This window comes from Tenrec ecaudatus, chromosome 10 (assembly GCF_050624435.1).
Source record: "Tenrec ecaudatus isolate mTenEca1 chromosome 10, mTenEca1.hap1, whole genome shotgun sequence".
Lineage (NCBI taxonomy): Eukaryota > Metazoa > Chordata > Mammalia > Afrosoricida > Tenrecidae > Tenrec > Tenrec ecaudatus.
The window spans coordinates 132,118,189-132,140,870 of NC_134539.1; the positions used below are offsets into that span (position 1 = coordinate 132,118,189).

At 42.8% G+C, this 22,682-nt stretch overlaps 1 protein-coding gene across 7 annotated transcripts in view; it reads left to right on the forward strand.

Moving 5' to 3' along the window:
• SPOP (speckle type BTB/POZ protein) overlaps nt 1-22,682 on the forward strand; it is an 81,502-nt gene that overhangs the window by 24,992 nt on the left and 33,828 nt on the right. For 4 of the 7 annotated variants that reach the window (XM_075561655.1, XM_075561652.1, XM_075561653.1 and 1 more), the window contains exon 2: nt 14,356-14,406. The exons of 2 other annotated variants lie outside the window; for them this stretch is intronic. The gene's annotated coding sequence lies outside the window, so the exon portion shown is untranslated. Of the gene's footprint in view, nt 1-14,355; nt 14,407-14,510; nt 14,533-22,682 lie in introns of those variants that run through there. One more of the 7 variants, XM_075561657.1, reaches the window with a different exon arrangement.

Genomic DNA, 22,682 nt, shown 5'->3' on the forward strand with positions numbered 1-22,682 from the left:
GTTCTTCCTCATTGTGAAGAACTGATTTAGGAAGACCCAGTAAAATGTTAGTGTCTGTAAAACAGCTAGTCCTTTAAAAATGTTTATTTTATAGGAATGAAATCCACAATAGTTCAGTCATATTAAAAAGAGGGCTGGGGGAGCAGGGTTAGGGTAGCGTTTTATCGTGAGGATGAAGTGGTAGTGGAAAGGCTTGTAACTTTGCTGGAGCCCAGTCCCTCAAAAGTGAATGTATGGGTTCCTTCAGTATCTGCTTCTTTAAGTACATTTGTGTTTTGAGCTGAAAGCCTTTTTTTAAATCACCACCGAGTTGACTCTTGCAGAGTTTGAAAGTCAAAGAAGTAGTCTTTGTGTCTAGAAAAATACCCCTCCGTGGAACATAGTGAAAATAACTGTGTGAGAAACGGGAACAGTCGCAGCGACTTGCTGTTAAGGGCAAAATCTTCTGTAAAAGATGTTAGAGGAATTAATTGGGGCTTTTTAAAAATATATTGTTTAAAGGAGGGAGAAAGTATATATCGAGATGAAGAGCTCTTAGTTCTTGAACATGTGAACAATTCTTCTTTTAACTCTTAAGTTGAGTCTTTTCCTGGCTCTTCAAAGCCAGAGGGTTTTCTCCTTATTCAAAACAAGCAAAGAAATTGATAATGGGGAAGCTGGCAGTTCAATATGGACTGGACATCCAGACCACATTCAATGAATATTTTTTATAGTTGATTGGACCCAAACCGTAGAAACATATTTGCTCATGGTAAGATTAAGCAGTTGGACTTAGGATAAAGATCTATCTTTGCCTGTGACTCCACTACTTACTCTTCCAAAGGTAAAATAATCATTTTACCTCTCAAAATAAGCCAAAACCTAAATCTCTTGCTGTCTAGAAATGGGCACTCTGAATATTTGGTAATAACTTGATGAGGCTGATATGATGAATCTTCTTTGCTTCACAGGAAACCGTTTCCAGGAAATAGTGTAAAGAAAGCCTTTTAGCATCTTGAGGCACATAGTCATGTCTTGGCGATTTTAATCAGTAAGGGTTCGGTTAAATTGAAAGGGAGAAAAAGGTTACAGAGGGCCAGGAGCAAATAGAGTTGCAAACATATTTTTGTCACCCCTCATCCTTTGGAGGGAATCCACTTTATATAGCCACTTTAACTAATCCTTCTGTAAATGCAGACTGAGCAATGGAGTTGGATAGGTTGACAGTTGACTTAATTTCAACAGTTGCAGGAGGTAAGACTGGAAAGTCACTGAGAATGTTAACACAGTATGTGTTTTCTGGTTTATTTCTAGAATCTTTGCTGATCATGGCTAGGATTTGGATTTTACATCATATATAACCATAAACTATCGATCCTGACTGTTAGGGTGTGTGTCAACCCTAACTTCTATGCCTGTGGCTCTAACTCCTTAGGGAACAGGCTGTCTTTGTTAAATTAACTAGGCATGATTAGTGTAGGGTGTCTGTGAGAGATTACATGCAAGGTAGGAAGCAGACATGGGGACGAGAGATGCCACCTGAGGATCGCCAGGGGCAGGAAGAAGCTCAGAAGCGACAAGGACCCTCCCCCGGAGCCCGCAGCGAGAAAGCCGCCCGAGAGCGGGCGCCCTGCATTCAGACTTCTAGCCGCCTGAACAGAAAATGGATTCGTTTGTTCCAGGCACCCACTGCATTTCTGCTAGAGTGGCACTAGATAACTCAGATACTGATGAATAGGTACATATAGATTCATTCTAAATCCACATCTTTCATAACAGTTTGATTGTTTTCATCACTTCATTCTTTTTCCCCATGTTGAAATTCTTGAACCCAACGTCCTCTCTGTCAAGGCTTACTACAGAGCAGATAATTTGATAGGCCAGGTTCTGTTCTCAGTTCTGCTGCTGGGCCCTTGTATGAATCTAGCTCGTGGGGCAGTATTTTATATATCAGACGTTTAGGAAGCACCTTTTGTGTGCCCAAGTTCTAGCTTCAAGACCTTTGCTCTCAGATATTTTCAGTTCCCTTCACTTTATTCCAATCTTTTCCTTTTGAGAAATTAAGTGGTACTAGCAAGTAGTACTATCCTCCTCAGCACTGACACTTGTTAAAGTTGCTGGTGTTTACATCTCTGGCCCCAAAGTACTCCTATCTCCTCCTTTCATTTTTATTCTAAGTCCATTACCTTTCAGAAAATAGATCCCAGCTCCCTAGTCCCATTATGACCAGTTTTCTATCTTTCTGATGGAAAATAAACATTGTGGTATATAGTAAGGCTGGGGGAAAACCTAGCAATTTCTTTTATTATTATTGTTGTTACCTGCTCTCAGGGACCCATACATAACAGAATGAACAACTGCCTGGTCTTGTACCATCCCCGTGATCAGTGGGGATTGGACTGTTGTCATCCTGAGATGATGTATCTTTCCAGTATACGATTGCCAGGCCTTTCTTCCTCACCTGTCAATCCTGCTGGACCTGTTCATCATCATAGCAACGTGTGTAAGTTTCTACAGACACATGGCGACTGACAGACAGGAGTGGTTGCATGTAAGGTGTATTGGCTGGGATCCACTGAAGTGCCTTCTTTGATGGTTTCTTAAGGCAATTAAAATGTAAAGACAGGTAGAGGCTTGAGATTATGATTTTCACAGAGAGGCCTAAGCAACAGAACAGGAAGTTTTTCTAAGATTAAGGATGGCTTTGTTTTAAAAGTTTATATAGAAATGAAAAGAAGTGAGACTCGGGTGGACTTTAGAATAAGAGCAGGTGGCTGCATGTGATTTTGAAATGGCCACTATCTCAGTTGAGCCCACTGTGTAGGTTCTGAATCTGAGCTTTTCAGGACCAGAATGTCAGCATCATTGAGGAGCCTAGAACACAACACAGCAGAGGACTGAGTCATAGGAACAAGTTCATTAGAGGGAGTGGGGTTAGTTAGGGCTGCTGCTTTTGATTGAGGCAAGAGAAGGCCTCTCCCCACCCCCAACCTCATTCTTTTAAGAGGTGACTTTTGAGCCAAGACTCAAATAACAGGAAGCTAGCAATACGAGAATCTAGGAGAAGAATCTTCCAGACTTAGGGGAGCGAGTTGCAGAGGTGCTGGGGTGGAAACAGGCTGCTTGGCTTGCTCATAGAATGAAGGCCATGCACTGGGGTGAAGTTCATGCGGGAGAGCGGGGCAGGAGATGAATTTGGTGGGAGGCACCATCTCCTGTAGAACCCTGTAGAGAAGTTTAGGAGGAAGATTTTTATTCTACATATGGCTAAAAGCAGGTAGAGGAAGTATGAGTGACAGGACCTGCGTGGGGAACAAAGAAGACTAGGAGGGAGCTGGGAGATCACTTCGGAACCAACTATCAGGTGATAGAAAATGGTGGCCTGGGCTGCAGTGAGTAACTGGAATCTAGTGGGAAGCAGGCACTAAGCAGTTTCACATGTTGGAGCCATAGTGCAGAGTGTGATGAAGGAAGGGGAGAATGTGTGTCTTTCAGTCTCAAGCCCTTTCCAGAGGAGAAAGTTGGATTTGGGCTGGACTAGGCTGGGGAACACCGCTTTCTTAGAAACTCAGATGGAAACTCATTTTGGTGTGCTAGAAGAGTAGGCATTTTATTGTATTTTTGTTAAATTCATGATGACTAGGTGCTAGACCTTGGGAAACAATTCTAAAAGACTCGGTACATTTAATTTGTTCCCAAGGTCTAGTCTTGGAAGCAGGCACGAGTTCAGTGGTTTGCTGAGGTCTCTGTTAATAATGGTTCTCAGAAATGATTAGAACAAAAACATACTTTTCCAAAGAATTGTCACTTGAAAATGATATTTGAAATGAAAGCTAAGGTAGACTATAAATGTATCTCTCTCTTTTTATAATTCCTATGATTTAAATAAAAGACCATGTCTTATTTCTAAAATTCCCTTCAAAACAAAACAACAAAACCCGCTGCCATCAAGATCATTTGGACTCATAGCTGCCCGCCCCAAGAGCAGAGTAGAAACGCCTCACAGGGTACCCAGGGCAGTCAGCCCTTAGGGACGCACACTGCCCATCTCTTCCTCCTGCAGAGCAGAGAGGGCTCAGTCACTTCGCTACAGGAATTACAAGGTATTGGATGAGGAGTTGAAAGACTTGAGTTCTGAACTCAAGCCACTTAGTAGCCATGTGACCATGACAAATCATAACTTCCGAACTTCAGTTGCCTTCTTGTAAAATTCTTGGCCTTGAGGCATCACAGAACTATTAAGAATCTAACATAGGATCGTGGATGTCAAAGTACTCTGAGAAGTGGGACACAGTGGCTACGGTGGTGAGGGACTGATTATCTAGCCACAAGTACTTCATGCCAAAGAACCTTGAAAGTCTTTTGAGACGACCGGGAGGATGGGGGCAGGAGTGCACAGTGGTGTCTACCCTGGTAATCTCGAGGGTTTGGTGCCTGGAGAGGTTGTCTACATGACCTTCGGAGTTCTTGTACAGGGTCTCATGAATCCAAGGTCTGTGACACAGTTAAATGCCATGGAGATGATAGCTTGCATGAGACAGGATGCACCGAGTGCTGAAGGTAAGTTTGGTCCCCTCTCGTTAGGTAGTGGGATTTTTGTTTTCAACCACAATGCCAAAATGAAAGGCAGCAAAATGTGGTCAGTGTTTTTGTTTGTTTACTTCATTGAGGAATCGGCGGGTCCAGTGATAGACTCCTTGGCCTCCAGGCAAGAGACCCAGGTCTGGTTCTCGGGCAGCGTACCTCACGCACTCCTAGCACCTGCCTGCCCTTGGAGACTTGTGCGTGTGCTGAGCAGGTTTTGTGACGTTTCCAGACTATGACAGAATTGGAAGAGAAGTCTGGTGATCGGCTTCGGAGGACCAGCTGCGACGGTCTGATCCGCACTGCTCGTGGAGACAGCGCAGGGCCCGTTAGCATTTCACACTCCTGTGCATGAGGTGCCCGGGGGCTGCGGGAAAGGCGAGGGAGCAACAAGGTGGCAGCTAGAGACAACACTTTTTATTTTGACCTTTAGGCTGAGGAGTTGGACTTTTTAACTTGGGAATGCCTTTTCCTGTATGAAGTGAAAGTATGAACATGCCAGACACTGGCTAGAAGCAGTTGGAAGTAACTATTGGTCAGTGACGGAGTAGAAGAAAAACAGGATGAGAATGGGAAAAGGACTAGGGAAGAAAACGTTTGTAATTAGAATGTTTTTTAAAAAGATAAAATTCTGTCTCTGAGTTCAGGTACTAAAATTTGAAATGATTAAAGAAGATATTAATCCCTTACAGGCAAATGAGTAAAAATAGAGGGAAGGGGTGAGGTGGGGGAGGGGGAGCAATCCCTTAAGAAAGTTAGAAGGAAGAATTCAGTAGAGCAAAGAGAAGCTGCTAGCCTCAGCGTTTGTGGTTCAGACTTTGGGAGAATAATCAGATCGTTGGCTCCCGTAAAGATGTGTAGTCTTGGAAGTCCTACAGAGCAGGTTTTCTCTCTGTAGGGTTTCCATGAGTTGGAAATAAGTCTATGGCAGTGGACTTGTTTTTGTTATGCTTTTTTAAAATGAAATATATTGTGTTAGGGTGGGTAGACTAGAGAATTAAATTCAATGACACTCAAATGTGTAGGAAAGAGCTTTATATCAAGAAGTAACTGTGGATCAAGAAAACACCCCAGCCCAGTCCAGATCAAGTCCTTAAATCTGATAGTCTTCCATTAGCCCTACCCGACTCCATATATCCCTCTTCAGACTCGCAGCCACACAGCATAATGCAGGATGACCACAACGTCTTTGAGATCCAGTGGTGGTGGATGCATCTCCAGGGCTCCGGCTCTCATCAGTGTGGCTCAAAGTGGCTCGTCAACAGGAAGGTGAAGCCGAGAGAGAGGGCCCAGCCTCGGAGAGCCATTTATCTTGGTTGACCTCGAAAATCAAGCTACGATGTGAATGACAGGCTAAACTCCATGTGTTCCTGTGTTGGCACCAAAAAAAACCAAAAATCCAACTACCACATATATGAACCAGGCTCTTTAGTTCCTCTGTTTAAGTAACCAAGTACTGCACTATATAATTTCCACTAGTTGGGAAAAAATTTAGTTCACCAACAAGGGCTGGGATTTTCATTAGTAAGATCTGGATGGAATTTTTTGGCATTTTTTATTTGACTCAGACTTCAGTTACATATTTAAAATGTTGCTTTGGTATTGTACCTTTTCTAATATACTGTTTCCCTGCTTTTGACAAGGTATAATAAAATAAAAACCAAACAAAAGTCGAGAGATTGTAACAAACACCTTCAATGATAGTGCTCTTGATTTGCTTTCTCACCCTCCTCAGACACATAGATTTCGTGTGTATCTTTCCAGTGCGGCGTAGGTAAAGGAGTGTAAAGATCCATGAAAATGGGTAGTATTACTTACGTTTAATTTTTACAGTCATGATAAGTGCATTTGTGTATATATGCACGTGAATATGTAATCTCAGGAGACCTTAGTTGGCACAAACATTAGGCACTGGGCTACTAACCAACAAAACAAAACAAAAATCAGACTCACTGCCATTAGGTGGATTCTGACTCAAAGCAGCCCTATCGGATGGGGCAGAACTGCCCTGGGTTCCGAGGCTGTAAATCCTGACAGGAGCCACTGGTGGCTTCAGACTGCCGATCCTGCAGTTAGCCGGGCAATCTGTAACCACGAACTCTCCCACCACGGCTCCCATACCCAGAGGACCCTCAGAAGGAAGCCCCGGGCTCTCTTGCTGCAGGTCACAGCCATGCCCACCCTCTAGCTGGCCATTCTGCTTGGAAACACGGTGTCCTCGTGCATTGTTGGAATCAGCTCCACAGCAACCGGTTTTATGTAGATGTTCCTATATGTACATGGGACTTCAAAGCATTGTCGAAGGACTCCATGACCTTTTAATTCCATCTCTCCAAAGCCGTTTGACCTTCCTGGTGGATATATAGTCAGCAGAAGTCTTTTCAGCTCTCGGTTATGAGGACGGAGCTCCAGAGCCCTCGTTGTAGCTTCTTCACGTGTATCTCACAGTTTAATTTTCCACAGCACCGTGGTAGACATTTAAATTGCTTCCGTTTTTTGCATTGCAGATAAACCTCCAGGGAACAGCTTTGTACATTACCCTCTATCCCACCCCCCACCCCCATTTGAATTCTTCCATTTGCTCCCATGGTTTCAATATTCAGAAGCATTATTTGAGGCAGGGAGGGAGGGAGGAGACCCTCCCATAGCTTGAAATAGTCCTCTTTTACCCGGGTCAGTGCTGGTGGTGTTCTTCCCCTGTGGACTCTTATTGGAATCTGATGTATTTAACGGCCATTGCATTGTCATACTTTGTGCATTTGCTCTCTCATCTCCAGTGGCTGTTTTAAAATAAGTCTCAATACGTAAACACTTACTCCCTTTCTCCCTTGGCTACTTTTTTACTCCTAGAGTATCTCTCATTCCTAGAATAGGTTTCGCGTTCTTCAGTTTGTGAAGTTCATGTTTAAGTTCAGTATGATCCCACACTAGCCGATAGTTATAAGAGTTTCTTGGATCATCCTTAGCCAAATAAAGCATTTAAAAACCTACAGGGACAGCAAGTAGAGTAAGGGTTTGGGGGGAGGGGGCAAAGGTAGATGCTGTCAAGGAGTCCATGTAGAAAAAGAATGTTTGGAAACTGATTGTGCTAGGTGGTGTACAATTCTACCTGACGGGCTTGAACTATGGAATTATGTATGTATTAAATCCCAGCTAATACTAAATTTTAATGTATATATTTTTTCATCCTAAAATTAGACTGGATTCTTACAGATACATTTTGTTCAAGGATCATATGTTTTCAATGTCTTTGGTCTTCATTTCTAATTTTTCAGTCCACTGTTTTACTCGTTGCTGAAGATATTTTTATTTTTTATACTGCATGTGTTTTTCTCTTTTTAAACCTGGGTCTTGTTCAGTTTTTGAGCACTTGGAATCCCGAGGTGTTAGAGATGAAAACTGTTACTCTTTTCTAATAGCGCACCCTGAGATCTGTAAGTGTCTGAACAGGACTTCCTTTCTTAACAACTAATTTGAGCAGCCACCTGTCTCGTGAATGTACCAACAATCTTTAAGACATTGCGAAGAATCTGTGTACTTAGGATTTCTTTTTAGGCATCAGATGCGACCTTAAAGTGGAAATCAGAATAATAAATAGATCTATGGGATAGCAGATGCCGATTGTGTATTTTCTCTCAGATCAGTTCATGTCTTAGGATGGTGTTCAGACCCTAAGTAAGTCTTGTGGTTGGAAAGTTCCCCTTGGGTCTAGACTTAGTCCTGCTCCAACTCGACGGAGGGATCCCGTCACAGCCCACAGCCCTGTTCTGTATGCGGAGAAGTGTCTGTCCCATCAACCCAGCGGGCGATTGGTTAGTGGGTTATCTTTCGCTCCTAGCTTAATCACCAAGTTCTAATGGACTTGGTCACCCGCTTCCTGTCATTCCAACCCCATATTCATGTTTCAAAGCAATGGTCCTGTTTTAAATGTTTCTTCACAAGAAAGTTAGGGTCTGAGAAGGTCTGACTGCACCTTGTAGTGTTGTTTTCTCTCCCCTTCCGGAAACTCTGTGAAATTTCCTGTATGGTTCCCAAGTCAAAACTAATTTTTTCTAACTGTAGTCACCTTTTTGAGAGATTGCATGCCTAACATATTTCTTTATTGTTTTTACAGGAGTCAAAATATAAGGGACCTTTTTCTCTAAATTATATCTCGTTTGCATAATTCTTTAAACATTTTCAAAGTATATAAGGTAAAAACATACTCACAAAAAACCTTAAAAATAACAAGCAATGTAAATCACAGAATCTTAGTATTGCCAAGTAGTTTCCATGATGGTTATACTAGCTTGCACAATGTACGAGTGCTCTTGTCTCATTGTTCCCTCAGGAGTAGTAGTGTTATTAGACATTTAATATTTAAATCCATGTAAACTGCTTAAAACCATTAATTATGACTCAGTAATATTGAGAGGAGCATAGCTTGAAGTTTATTCGTAAAATAGTAAATTTGGGTAATTAGTTTGACTCACCTAGGGAAACATTCTGTTTTACCATGGGGCTTCAAAAAGTTCGTGGATGAAATTCCATTATCTTTTAATTCAATTTTTCCACGAACTTTACGAAGCTCTCCTGAGTTACTGTCTCATTTTCAAGAATGAGACTCCAGAAGAAAAAGGGATCAATTCAGTAATTCATTAAGTTCTTCTAGCCTGCCACGTGCAGACATGGTTCAGACAGCAACTGAACAGGTGCCAGTTTCTGTGTTGATGGAGCTTATGGTCACTCCTGTCAAAGGGTAGAATCCCTTTATAGAGCTAGGTGTACGGCAGAGGCAGTGAAAGGGGGAGGAGGACTAGAATTTGGCTGGTGGAGAGAGGTGGTCAAGGAAGGCCTCCCAGAGGTGGCAGCGGTTGTGGAAAGACTCACTAGTAGCCACCAGAATAACGAGGGCAGCAATTCTCAACCTGTGGGTCGCAACCCCTTTGGGGGGCGTTGTCACATGACCCTTCCACAGGGTCACCTAAGACCATTGGAAAACACATACCGTATATACTCGTGCATAAGCAGAGTTTTTTAGCACAAAAAATGTGCTGAAAAACTGGGGTTCGGCTTATACACAGGTCAGTGGCATGAACGGATGTCATCTGGTCAAGCCTAACTACCGAAAGGAGGAAATCTCATGAAGCCTGACATAGAGTTCATAGCAAAATGGGTTGAGATGCATGGGAAGACATTCCAGAAGACATGGTGTGACGTGCCTTCCAGAAATGTGGTATTAGTAATGCTATGGATGGCAGTGAAGACTGCATTTTGTATGAAAATGACAGCAATGACGGTGATGATGGCGATCTCAGTGAGGACAGCGTCTGTGATGACCTCACACCAGCTGAAGCTCTGCACTGGGATACGGATGATGATGATGAATCCAGTTTTGAAGGATTTTAACTCTTTACATTTAGCTTGGTTGCTGGTTGAGTTCAGGGAATAATACTCTTAAAGTATCATTGTTGATACCTCATTGTTTTTGTTGAACCTATTTTCCACTTACTGTGCTGGTTTACTAATGTTAAATGACTTGTTGTCCTTTTATTTATGTTTTTATTTAAAATAAATATTTAAATACATTACCCCACTGATATCTCAATTTTTAGTAATTTTATTTTCATTTGTTTTGATTATTGAAACTCACCATAGCTTCTGCATTTTCCACCCTAGGCTTATACTCAAGCCAATCAGTTTTTCTGGTTTCCCAGGTAATAATTAGGTACCTCAGCTTATACTCGGGTCGGCTTATATTTGAGTATATATGGTATTTCCAATGGTTTTAGGGGCCTAGGCACCGCTCCTCAATCTGTCTCCAGTCAGGTCCGCCCACATGCAGATACGCCCACATACAAGTACCCAGCGTGAAGACTCTTACCCATGCTACACCATGCTTCAAGGCAAAATTTCATTTATTTGTCATTAGAAATAAATATTTCATAATATATAATTAGTGTTTTATAATGAATCACTATGCTTTAATTATGTTGAATTTGTAACAATGAAAACACACCCTGCCCATGGGATATTTACATGATAATTCATAACAGTAGCAAAATGACAGAAGTAGCAACGAAAATAATGTTATGGTTGGGGGGGGTCACCACTACATGAGCAACAGTAAGAAAGGATCACGGCGTGAGGACGGTGGAGAGCCTCTGCTCCAGAGGCTATTGCTAGTTATCAGGTTGGTTCCAGCTCAGTGGTGACCCCATGTACAAGAGAACACAACAGTGCCTGGTCCTATGCTAGATTCAAGGAGTCCTAGTGGCATGGTGGATTACACATTTGACTATTAGCCACAATGTCAGCAGTTTGAATCCATCAGCCACTCTGAGGGTGAAAGGTGACGAGGCCCCTGTAAAGATTTACAGCTTCGGGAACCCTAAGGGGCATTCTACTTTGCTCTATAGGGTCACTGTGAGTTGGAATTGACTAGATGGTAGTCGATTTTTGTTTTGGGGTGAGTACTGCCCAATAACTAGTATGTTCAAGAATGCAGCCACTGTGTGTTTTGAATGCCTTCCTACCAGGGACCCTGATGGTGCTGTCTGATAAGCTTGGACTGTAAAGTTAGTGGTTCAAATCCACCAGCCCCTCTGTGGGAGAAAGATGCTCCCTTAGAAATGTACAGTCTTGGAAACCATATTTAGAGTCATTATAAGGCAGGATTGGAGGAAGGCTTATTTAACTACCTGCAGTGTGCAGATGCACACAACCTTGCTGGCTGAAAGTGAGGAGGACTTGAAGCATTTGCTGATGAACATAAAGGATTGCAGTCTTAGTTGGATTACAACTCAATGTAAAGAAGACCAAAATCTTCACAACTAGACCAATAGGTAAAAAGATTGAAATTGTCAAGGACTTTTATCTTGTTTGTAGCTACAATTGATGTTCATGGAAGATATCAAGACATCACGTCGAGATTAAGCTACACATTGCACAATCAGTCTGCTGCACAGACCTCTTTAAAGTGTTGAAAAGCAAGAAGTTACTTTGAGGACTGAAGTGTGCCTGACCCACGCCATGGTATTTTCAGTCGCCTCATAAGCATGTGAACATTGGACATTAAATAAGGAAGACCGATGAAGAATCGATGTATTTTGCATTATGGTGTTGATGAAGACTATTGAAAGTTCCTTGGACTGCCGAAAGAACAAACACCTCTGTCTTGGAAGGAGTTCAGCCAGAATGCTCTTTAGAGGCAAGGATGGTGAGACTCGTCTCGCATACCGTGGACATGGTGCTAGGAGAAAGCATCCCCCAGAGAAAGACGGCAGCCTTGGTAGAGTAGAGGGACAGTGCGGAAGAGGAAGGGCCTTGACACGATGGATTGGTATAGGAGCTACAACAACATGAGGAGGGCGCAGGGCCCCAGGCAGGTTTTCACTCTGCTGCACATTGGCTTTGCGTCAGAATCGATGATGGCACTCAGCAAGAACAACCACATAAATAGAACCGACTTGACAGCCAGTGGTTTGGTGTGTTGGTTTTCTTTTCAACAGTATCAGATAATATGCTCTTGTGATCCTGTTGTAGGGTTTTCATTGGCTAATTTTCAGAAGTAGAACACCAGGCCTTTCTTCTTAGTTTGTCTAATTTGGAAGCTTCACTGAAGCCTGCTTGCCTTAGTAGCCCTGATGATAAATGAAATACCAGTGGTGTAGCTTCCAGCAGCATAACAAAAGGCAGGCCACCACAAGTGGGTGTCGAGGTGTCATTAATATTTTTATTGTGCTATGTAACCGAAAATTACAAAAACACAGTTTAATAAATGTCATAAAAACAGCTATCTGTGTAACCAATTAGACCTACAAGCATGCCATTCCCTGCACTCAGAAGAAGCCAGTGTGTATCTGCTAGATTACAACTCATGCTGTTGCTCAAAGTCACCGTTCGGACAGGTGTGCTGAACAGTTCCTTTTCTTTATAATTTGACCACCTATGGATTAATTTCAAACCAATATAATTTAGTTTTGTCTGTTGAGCTGTGTGTGTGTGTGTATTACCATCTGTGTGCTTTTGTGGTTTTCCCTTAGAACCTACAATATGTTTGTAACGTTCATCGATGTTGATATGTAGAATTGTAGTTTTGTATTATATAAATATAGAAGCCCAGATGGTGTTGGACTGCTAGCCTCAAGGTCATTGTTCAAACCCATCCACCACTCCTGTAGGAGAAGGGTATCATAAAGATTGACAGCCTCAGAGATCCTCTATAGGTTCTCTATGAGTCGGAATTGACTTGATAATAGCAGTGGTTTGGGGTTGTTGATTTTATTTGCATATACCACACTTTGTCTCCCTTCTACTGTTGATAAACAATTAGATTATTTCTCGTTTGCGGCTATTTATGAGCAATGCTGCTAGGAACACCGTGTTTCTGTGTCCTGATCCACATGTACAAGAGTTTCTTGAGGCCGTATGTTTGGAGTGGAATTGCTATGTGTACAAAAATACGTACACCTTCTGTTTTAGCAGATATTAGGCCATTTTTGAAAGTAATTGTACCAATTTATTTTCCTACTCGTAGTGTAAGAGTATTCTTACCAGTTTTGTCAGATCATAAATATACCATTTCATTGGGTCCCCAAATGTTAGTCCCAACAAATTAACTGAAACACCAAAATCTTAACTCTTAAAAAAGGTGGAGTGGTGGGAGAGATTGGTCTCAGTGTTAAGAATCACAGATATTTAGAGCATTTTCATTTGTTAGAGTTGGTTGGTATCATGTGCTCTAGAGTAGTTACTTACAAAGTCTTACAAGCATTTGTCTTTCTGACCTTAAGAGGGTCTAAGACTTTTGTCTTTTCACCACTGCTGCTCTTCCTTGCACAGTTGGTGCTCAGTAAATATTTGCTGAATGAATTCAAACTACTTCCTGCTATTCTCAACTGAACTACGTGGGGGTTTGTAGGCTTTATTTTATGATATTTGATCAAGACTGTCCTTTTTAGCCTTAGTAATTTAGCACTTTGCGGGGGGGTGGGGAGTAAGGGTGCACCAAATAACTGATAATAGCCAGACTTGGTATACCAAAATCTATTATAGCATAAGCAAAGCTTATTTTTACTGATGTATCAGTTAAAGGGGAAGCTTCTATTTTTAAAGAATCGATTGCCCATGATTCATGCAGTACTTCATTGCCCGTAAAAGAGAAGACAGTGCCCGAGTTTTCTGCCCAGGTTAGAGTGCTAGAAGCCCTGCAGCCCCCCTTCTGACGTGATTTCCGTTTTGAATCACTTCACAGGAATGAGATGATTGCCATAGTGGTGTTGCTCAGCCAGCAGGGACTTCGCTCCCTGCCTGTGTAATCAGAATCAGCCCAGTCCTCAGTGATAAAAACAACAGCCACCTTAGTGGTCGCAGTCGCTTATTAAAGTGATAGGACCATGGCTTTAGCTGACTTGTACTGGAAGAGAATACTTTGTGTAAAGGTAAATTCAGAGAAACAATTTCAAAACAAGAGTTTCACCATTCTGTGCGGTGGTTACAAAAGTGGCCCCTCTGCTTGTGAAGGTTGACGTGGCAGGCATGTGGTGCCACTCCTGCTGCCCGCACAGGCCAGCTGGTCAGAACTGCTTGCCCTTTTCTGACTCTCGCTTCAAAGTATACTCTTCCTAAGAGAGGCATAAAATAGAGAATGGTAATCCTGACTAGTAAATCCTTTTCCCTAGTCATGTCTTTGCATATGTATCATCCATGGCATTTGTGAGATTTTTCCCATTTAAGAAAAGCCCAAATAAGTAGAGATTTGTATGAGATTCAGAATTTAGTTAACTGATTCATCATCTCTATTTCCAACAGAGATTTCCTGTTAGACAAGACAAATTAGAGTCTTCCTACTGACTTGACTTGGTGAGTGTTTACAAAGTTTTATTTTTATTCCTAGTTTAAGGGAATGGCAGTATTCACAATGGCTTTAAAAGGCGCATCTCAGTGTGACCTGGTCCGTTTCAGTGTGGGGCGTTGAAGCTGTGTAAGGTACGCATGTGAGTTTGTTATTTCTTTGATGAGCATTGCAAGCCGTTGTGAGGAAGAGAAACATTTTTTTCTTAAGTGGCTTAGAAAGAAAATGGATTTTTATTCACATTACTGGTGACAGCTCTAAATTGGGTAAGGCTCTAGACACAAATGGTGTGGGGGAGAAAAGATATTTGGATTTAAATTTTTAATCAACAGTTGGTAATAGGAATACATATGAAAATCTTAGAATGAGCTTGTCTTTTTCTCCCTCGAAAAGATTTTCAGGGAAATTGAAATGATAGTTTATAAATGAAGATACCTTAATCCACGGGGCCTGATTTTCCTCCATAAAAGAAGTTTGGTTCCAAACAGATTGCCTTGGTGGCTGTACCTTAGAGTTCACCTCTTGGTGGGAAACTTAAAAAAAAAATCTGTCTGCCATCCTGGCTGGCATCTTACCTTTTTTACTTCGTGGTATGAAGCTCTTGCCTCAGATGCTTTTGCATGCTCTTACAGAGTTGTGTTGGGCAAAATAGGTGTTGCTGCATTTTAATCTTTAAATTTCTAGCACAGTTCCTCAGAAGCCAGGAAATTCCGTGAAGGCAGACATTCTGTCTAACTTTCCCCTGTTTTGTCTGTGTGGTTTTACTTTTTCCTTGCGTCATGAATTTTGGAATGAGCGCTGAAAGCTAAGAACTTCCTGCCTGCCCTTTGTTCCATTCGGTTTATTTAGAAGCTCAGTGTTGATGTAGACACTGGCTTTTTAAAGTAACGTTAGAAGGAATGTGTTTTCTGCGCAGGGAGCATGGGCGTGTGTACTTAAGTAGTCAAGGTAAGCGCACGGATAAAGGAGAAGATTAACCGCACACCTGCCCCAGGATTTTGTCTCTGCCATAGTAGGAGGGCTAGGTAGCTCTTCCAAAGGGCACTGTCTCCCGGGGTGTGCTGCCTCTGTCCTGCTCAATCCTCATAGTTAGTGCCAAGCAAAGGCGGGTTGTCTGTAGCATACCGAATCCTCTGGAAGACGTAGGCTTTTTCAATTTATAAATTAATGAGTTGATTCCAAATTGTATACCCTGAAACAATTTCAGGCTTTCTCATTTGAAATGAGTTCCTTGGACCCAAATCATGGCAGCAAGAAATATTTCTAAATGGTTTGATGTAACCAAGGAGAACTGACTTCTATGAAATTGACCCTCTTGAAGTATGTAACATCTGCTTGTTTGTTTCCTTGACATGATTCTTCGGGGGTTTTTAATTCCTTGTAGATTGGACACATGTTAATGGTATTAAACCCAAACCTTTCCTGTTTGATATTTGGATTTTCCAAGGTTCTTCATAGCCATGGTTGGCACAGCTTTGGGAACAGAAATTTACAATAAATAAAATCTTGTTCTTAAGGAAAGTTCCCCCCTTCTTTTTTTTTTTATTTTCTCCTGCTCTGGTTTTAAAATAAGTAAATTTTCTCATCCCAGAGGAGGAATCTCTGATAGCACACAGGCTGTGTTTTGCTTCGGTTTGTTTTTTAATTTTCCAGCTTGCTATTTGTAGTCCTCTAGACTTTTGCCCGACCCATTCATTCAGTGGGATGCATACATGGTTAACATTTGCGAGAATGGAGATGCTGACTGATTGCTTGGTTTTGTCTTTCTTACTTCCTTCTGGAAGGCGCTTTCCTGTGGAACGGAAACCCACGTTGAGGTGAAACAGTCCATTTGTGATCAAGTTGGTTTCCTGATTTGGATGCAGGTTGTTGTATTTCAGACATCTCCCAAGTGATGGCTGTTGAAAGTGGTGTGTTGGGAACGTTAATCTGATGAGCCCTCTCTGCTTTGCTGTCCTTTTCTTTTTGTGCAAACGGCTGCAGGAGCTTTTCTTCCTCACAGGGGTTCTGTAATTAACAGCCCCAGCAAGTCACCTGACAGGTGACGCCTGTGCTGATTGCAGCCGTGGATCTTCCCAGGGATCCTCCTTGCCAGGGGAAACGGCCTTTCCCCTCCAGTGTTGGGACATCGCTACATTGAGTTCAGTAGTGACTTGTGACTAAGCTGAAAATCAGAACAGCAGTCCCAAGAAGTCTTTTAAAGTGCATGAATTGTTGAATGGAAAACCAGTTTGCTCCATAACCTTCATTCAAGTCACAATCAAAAGTGGAAACAAGAAAGGACAAGGAACCTTCTAAGGCCTAAGGGGAGTCGCTGCACCTGAGGCCGCGCAGGCGGGGCGTGCTCCCTGGCATAGTTAGGGAAGACACTTGTGCTCATATGTCTCTGTCAACAGTGTTTACACAATGGACCGTTTTTTTAGAAAGAAGGATTGAGTCCCCAGGCCTTAACTAAAATTGGCAATAACTTTTTTTGCTGTTTGATTTTTTTCCCTTGGTTACTGGAAAAGTTGCATCCAGTGTGAGAATTTTTCCCTATTTTAGCCTTTGAGCTGGCTGCTCGGGTCTCCTTGGGGACAAGGACACTGCAGTTATCTATAACCTGTCGAGGGGCAGCAAGTAAAGATGTAAACAGCCCGTGGGAGCCTTCTCCTGTGGGCTAGCCCTCTGCCTTCAGAGGCTTGAGATGCTCGCGTATGACTCGTGTTCATCTTCAGCTTGACTTTGTCAGGATGAGCCTTATTTATTTATTTAGTATAATTTTATTGGGGGCTCTTACAGCTCTTATCACAGTCCATACATATATCCATGTGTCAAGCACATCTGTACATATGTTGCCATCATCATTCTCAAAATATTTGCTTTCTACTTGAGCTCATTTTTTCCCTCCCTCCCTCTTGAGCCCTTGAAAATTTATAAATTGTTATTATTTTTTCATGTCTTACACTGACCAATGTCTCCCTTCACCCACTTTTCTGTTGTCCGTCCCCCAGGGAGGGGGTTCTATGTAGATCATTGTGATCAGTTTCCCCTTTCTCCGCCACCTTCTCCTTACCCTCCTCGTATCGCTACTCTCATTACTGGTCCTGAGGGGCTTATCTGTCCTGGATTCTCTGTGCGGCAAGCTCTTATCTGTACCAGTGTACCTGTTCTGTTCTAGTCAGATTTGTAAGGTAGAATTGGGGTCATGATAGTGGGGGTGGGGGGGTGGGGGCTGGAGGAAGCATTACAGAACCAGAGGCAAGTTGAGTTGTGTGTCCGTCAGTGCTATACTGCACCCTGATTGGCTCATCTCTTCCTTGTGGCCAATTGACTACTGATGGGCTTTGGGTCTCCACTCTGCCCGCCCCCTCATTCATATGGATATGATTTTTGTTTTGTTTTGGGTCTTTGATCAGGATGAGCCTTATAAGCCAGGTTATTTCTCTAAAAAGCTAATTTACAACCTGTAGATTGATGAAAACAGGAGAAAAATGCAAAAACGTACGTAACTCCTCATAATCCTTTAAGAATCCATGCCTGCCTATGAGAGCTCTGTAAACTGGAAACATGGAAAAGGCACTGACATGTGCAGGTGATACTAGGTACATATTTCTAAATTTTCCTTTGCTGTAAGATCAGCTCAACTCTTAATTGCATAAATATTTGGTCACCTTAGAAAGAGAGTCCTCCTTGGGGACCCTCTGGGGACAGTTCTTCTCTGTTCTGTGGGTCACTGTGAGTCAGGCTTGATTGCCAACAGTGGATTTCAGGTTTTGTTACAAATAAGCTCTACTTCAGATGGCATCTTGGCCTGGTATAGAGAAAACTTGGTTATGTGTCTAGACATGTTTATAAGATGTGTCTGCATACACATGCTTTTACAGATGTATGTGTTTAATTATCTTTTCTTCACATGCCAGCTTTCAGAGAATTGCGTCCAGTGCTTCATATAAAAAATTAAGAGTGCTTCATATAAAAAATTAAGTCAAATCTAAGCAAATGCTAAGGCACTGCCTCAGTCTTATCAGTATATTGAAATTTTATTGTATAGAATTTAACTCAAAATAGCTTAGAGGGCTAACCTGAGACTTTTGAGGCCCTAGCGCTGCAATAATGGTATTTTCCCAAACCCGGCTTGGCATATATGAGGGGGCTTCAAGGAGTCCATGATACAATGGATGTAAAGGATTTTTCACATGAACTTTTGAAGTCCCCTTGTACTTATTCTGAGAAATGTGTGTATATTACTCTTTCTTATCTTCTGGGCTCAAGAACTCTGCTATTTCCTTTTCTTCTGAATTCTCTTATTTGTTTGTTTTTAAAATAAAAAAGGTTGTAAATAAAAATAAGAAATGCATATGCCTTTTAATTCAGTATATCTACTCTTCTTTTTTTTCCCCCCCTCCCATTGTCCCCAGTATATCTACTCTTACTGTCCTTAATAGCTAATGAATTCTTCAGGCTTGGAGGAAAATGAAGTAGTACTTTTTTACATTTAAAAATGGTTGTAAGGTAAGTTTGGACCCCTGTAGCATTAGTCACTCAGCAACTGCCCAACTTTATTGCAATTCGTTAGGGAAAAATATCCCCAAAGCGAAAGTCTCGTTATTGACAGTAGAGCTGGGGCAGGTATTTATAGGAGCCCCCCTAATTCCAGTTTAGGCACAGGAGGGTGCTGCTGTTTTACTGAGGCCCCTTCAGAGAGCACACACAGCTAGGAGGTGAAAAATTAAAGGCAAGATCATTGTACACAGTATCATTAAAGAAATAGGGTGGTATGATGAATGGGGCAGACAGAAGTGGGGCTCCTTAAGATTGAGTGATCTGTCGTGCATGGGCCACAGAAGGTGCTGGACACAACGGGAGGAAAACGTAGAACAAAATTCAGAATCATAAAAAAGACCGGACTTACTGATCTGATGGAGACTAATGGAACCCTGGAGACTGTGACCCTTAGACACCTTCAAGGCTGAACCCACCCGCCTGTGGGGCTCTCCTTACCGCCAAACAGCACAGCGGCCTGCAAGCTGAGCTCCGTACAGCAGCCAATCACACAAGCCCAAAAGGGCAGTGTTTACCCAGAAGCAAAGCTCAGAAGATAAGAAAGGATAGAAAAGAAGAGGCATGGAAGTGGGAACTAGAGGAGGAAGTAGGAAGAGGAAGAGGAAGTCATTGAGTAAATTGTAACTAATATTATGGAACAAAATGTGTATACATTGTTGAGAGCCAATTTGCTCTGTAAACATTCAGCCAATTTAAAAAAAAAAAAGATTGGGTATTGGGGAAGATCTCTAAGCGTGGGGTGGTGTTAGGCAGATAGGCAGGGATGGGATGTCCATTGACGCATGCCCAAGAGAGCCAAGCACGAGAACAAAGGCCTAGGTTTTCCCGCCGGTGGGCATGGGTGGGCGTTAAACCTGAATCAGCCCACCTGGGCCAGGTGATTGCAATTTAGCCAATGGGGTCAACCTGGGGTCGTTCACCACGCCTCCCCCTGGAATCCTTGAAAAGGCAGGAACCCAGAGGGAGAGGTCTTTTTGGGAGGAGAATTTGGGAGAGTGATCTTTGTGTGACGCCGAGCAGTCTCTGCCAGGCTGCATGGTCGGGAGGAGTCCTATGGGTGCCGCGTAAAACCTGGAACTTCTAACTCTCCTTAAACTCACTTGGAGCACGAGTCAGGCTTCGCCGTGGATTCTTTCTCATGCGGAGCCAAGGACCTAGGTGTAACTAGCCCAGAGAGAGATCTTACAGTGGTGGTGGTGGTGGTGTGTGTATGTCTGACATCTTCTGGCTACACAAGGGAGAAGGAGAATTCATCTCCGCATTTGCCCAAGGCCAATTGCTACCAGACAGAGGGCAGACACCCTCCACCCTCCTTTTACCCTAACCTGCCACAGTTCCTCCCCGCTTGCAATAGTCACACACAACTCACAATTGGGCAGGGGGGTGGGGTGGGGGAGTTAACACAAGTTAGGATCAGTAAACAGTAAGGATACAGCCCCGGGTCCACAGCAGTACATCTCTGCCAGCAGCCAAATCTCTCACTGGCTCTCAGCCTCTCAGCCAATGTGGTCCCTTGGCCTCTGGTCTCCATGGGCCGCGAAGATCACCTGCTGCTCTGCCTCTGTTTCTAGTCTGAGTGTGGCTTGCCTCTGCTACTCCCGAGCAAGGAGGGAACCCAAATAAGCTCTGCTCATGCCTCTTCCAGCCTCTGAGATAACTCCTACAGAGATGTGGTTTCTGTCTTTGAGCAGACTCAGGGAAACTAAGAGGAGGCTTGGGTCACACCCTCTGGTAAGGTGGAGACTCAGTATACATCCCACCTTAATCCTGTTCATTAGCTTAATGGAGAACATTCTCCAGAATGGGTTATAACCCCAGGCTTAGAGGCTAGAATTGAGAATACATCACAAAGGGATTATGGTTACAAGGGCGGTCTGTATTGAGTAATCGATAAAGGGATTACATTTGATGCACCCCCTGGGTGCTTCCGTATGACTGCGCTCCGTAAGGTTGTCTGTCAGTGGCTGTTTTAAGTAGATTTTCACGTCTTACTTCCAACCTTTCCAGTAGTAGCCAAGCACATTGGCCCTGTGTACCACCCAAGGATGGTCCCTTGCATTCAATAAAACCCCAAATCAAATTCACTGCCATTGAGTCCATTCTGACTCATAGCAACCCTATAGGACAGAGCCGAACATTACATTTGATAGAAGACTTCAAAGACCTAGGGAAAGATTTGAGGGACACTTGCTGTGTTCGTGGAGTAGAATGAAAGGCTGGAGGGATGCAGACGGCGTGAGGTGAAGTCCGAGTGGCACTTATGAAGAGAAGGTGTGGGCTTCGTTTAATAGATCGCAGCTGGAAGCTACTGAAGAATGAGCAAGCAGCCCGCCCCATGTGAGTCTCGTTTATAAGCCATCTCATAACTTGAAGTAATCTTTTTTTTTATTATTTGAACATGGCTTGAAATTAGAAAAGTAGAAAAGAGGATGTAGTGATGTTTCCTTTTTACCCTAGAAATAACTAGTACCCTGGTGGCGTAGCGCTTATGTGTTCAGCTGCATCCACAAGGTCAGCAGTTCAAAACCTCTGGCTGCTCCTCAAGAGACAGAGGGGACTTTCTACTCCAGTAAGGAGTTATGATAGGGTCACTAAGGAGCTCTACTGGCATAGAGGTTATGCTTTGGGTTAATTACCCCAAGATCCATAATTCAAAACCACCAGCCGAGCTGTGGGAGAAAGACAGGCTACCCACTCCTGTAACGAGCTGCAGTCTTGGCGTCTCCCAGGGGCGGGTCCTGTTCCATTGGGTCACTGTGAGCTGGCATTGACTCGATGGCTGAGCCGTCGATAGCTTCCTAGAGAAATTCCAACTTAGAGCCTGCCTCTTTAACAATCCTGTGGAGCCCTGGGTCACACATTAGACTGCTGACCTCAAGGCCAGTTCAAGGTCAGCAGTTGAAAATCACCAGCTGCTTCATAGGAGAAAGATGAGGCTTCCAATCCCATAAAAGGTTTCAGTCTTGGAACCCGGCAGAGGCACTTCTACTCTGAAGGGGTTGCTATGAGTTGTCATTGTCTCAGTGGCAGGGGGTGACCCGCTGCTCCAGAGGGTGTCTAAGGCTGTAATCTCTGTGACAGAGCGGCTGGAGATTTTGAACCTCTGGCCTTAGGGTTGGCTGCTGTGTGCTTAACTCCTGTGCCCCCAGTGCTCCTTAGATCATAAAGACAAACATATATTTTCCCGCTGATTTGTAATAGAGTCTCAGCATTTAAACAAAGCTGTGATTAGCTAGCTGCAAGGGGTTTCCAAGGTTGGTGGGAAAACGAAATGAAAATATCATGGAGTTTTTCACGAACTCTGAGTCTCCCTCGTGCGTCCTAATTTATTTACGCAATCTTCTGTTGATGGACTTTTAGGTCATTTCCGTTTATACATAGGGCCACAGTAAATGGCTTTTTATATTCCTCATTTAAAATATACCAGTGGAATGAATTTCTGAAAGTGGAATTGTTAAGTCAAAAGGTACGTACGTTTCTTATTTTGTCTGTCTTAGGAATTGTTAATGTATTCTCCAACCAGAAATAGTCTTGCCAGGCAGGTGTTAGCAAACATGTTGATACACTTGCCAATTCAATGGATGAAGTATGATGTGATTTACATTTATCTTATTGTGAATGAGGGTTGAGCATATTTTCATATATCTAATAATCATTCCCATTACTGTAAACTACTGAGTGCTTTTTTTTTTTTTTACTAATTTTTCTATTAACTTTTTCTTCTTGATCTATGTAGAAC